Source organism: Colobus angolensis, unplaced genomic scaffold (genome assembly GCF_000951035.1).
Source record: "Colobus angolensis palliatus isolate OR3802 unplaced genomic scaffold, Cang.pa_1.0 Scaffold64, whole genome shotgun sequence".
NCBI lineage: Eukaryota > Metazoa > Chordata > Mammalia > Primates > Cercopithecidae > Colobus > Colobus angolensis.
This window is the reverse complement of record NW_012120043.1, coordinates 1,872,180-1,873,901: the sequence shown is the minus strand read 5'-3', so window position 1 is coordinate 1,873,901 and position 1,722 is coordinate 1,872,180. Positions and strand designations below refer to the sequence as shown.

Here is a 1,722-nt window from a genome sequence, read left to right as displayed (position 1 = left end):
GGTGGACATGAAGTCGCCACGTGCTGTGATTTGACTTCTCGCATTACGAGGGGGGCCGGGCTCGCCTCTAGGGACCACTGGGTTTCTTGCTTGAGAGTGTTCACCTTCTGTCCAACGCGGGCAGGGACCACATGCTCCAGCTTCTCCCGCGACCTGCGGGAGAAGACTCTAGACTCTGACGAGGAGAGCCAAGTCGCTGCTGCCGCACTGCACAAGGGCTGAGGGGCCAGGGAGTTCTCTGAGGGTCATATGTGGGCACTCACCGCATGCCAGGATCTCAGGACCACCCAAAACGGGCACAGGCCTGTCCACCCAGCTTAGCCTGGGAGAGCTGGGGAGGCACCAGAGCCCAGGGAAGTGCCAGTGGGAGCGGAGCCAGCAGCTGTGGGCTCAGGAGGACTCAGAGGATGACGAGCAGCGCCTTGACCTGCAGCCACAGCCTCTGCAGGAGGGGGATGCACCCCACAGGCTGGCAGAGCTGGGAGCCCCAGGGACACTCTCACTAGGACTCTAACTCAGATCCCTGGGGCAATGTCACTCGGGCTCTCGGGGTGGCGGGGACAGACCAGCCTCAGTGGCACATCCAACGGGTGCACCCACCACTGATCCCGGCCACCCTGGAGGGCCTGGCGCCGGGCGCAGGTGCAGGAGCGGAGAGGCCCACAGATCGAGGGGTCCTGAAGGGAGAGGAGTCACCATTCCGGGAAACCCGGGACCTTATGTGGGTTCTGATTTGAGCCCTGGCATGAGACCACCACGGTCTCGTGAGGCAGGCACCCCTGAATAGGAGATAACGGGCGTCCAGGAAATCAAAGGCACCCACGGCTCTGTGAGCAGCATCACCCGTGGGGAGTTCCTGCCATGCCAAGGACAAGGGAGACACGTCGGGGACGTGGGTGAGAACAGTCACTCTCTGCAACTGTGAATTCCAAATGATTCCAAAATAAAAAGCCTATTCAAAAAGCCACAAATCTGGCCGGGCGCGGGGGCTCACGTCTGTAATCCCAGCACTTTAGGAGGCCGAGGCGGGTGGATCATGAGGTCAGGAGTTTCGGACCAGCCTGGCCAACATGGTGAAACTCCGTCTCTACTAAAAGTACAAAAATCACCTGGGCATGGTGGCGGGTGCCTGTAGTCCCAGCTACTCGGGAGGCTGAGGCAGGAGAATTGCTTGAACCTGGGAGGCGAAGGTTGCAGCGAGCAGAGATCATGTCACTGCACTCCAGCCTGGGTGACAGAGAGACTCCATCTCAAATAATAATAATAATAACAATAATAATAATAATAATAAAAGGCCAGGTGCAGTGGCTCACGCCTGTAATCCTAGCATTTTGGGAGGCCGAGGAGGGCGGATTGCCTGATCTCAGGAGTCCGATACCAGCCTGGACAACACGGTGAAACTCTGTGTTTCTACTACTAAAATACAAAAGAAATTAGCCAGGCGTGGTGGCAGGCGCCTGTAATCCCAACTACTCAGGAGGCTGAGGCAGGAGAATCCAGGAGGTGGAGGTTGCAGTCAGCAGAGATCACACCACTGTACTCCAGCCTGGGTGACAGAGCAAGACTCCGTCTCAAAAAAACAAAGGAGGCCGGGCGCGGTGGCTCAAGCCTGTAATCCCAGCATGTTGGGAGGCCAAGACGGGCGGATCACGAGGTCAGGAGATCGAGACCATCCTGGCTAACACAGTGAAACCCCATCTCTACTAAAAAAATACAAAAAAC

At 57.4% G+C, this 1,722-nt stretch overlaps 1 protein-coding gene across 2 annotated transcripts in view; it reads right to left on the bottom strand.

The window, feature by feature from the left end:
- Nucleotides 1–1,722, bottom strand: part of SCAMP4 (secretory carrier membrane protein 4) — a 21,786-nt gene that overhangs the window by 5,479 nt on the left and 14,585 nt on the right. The window lies entirely within an intron of this gene.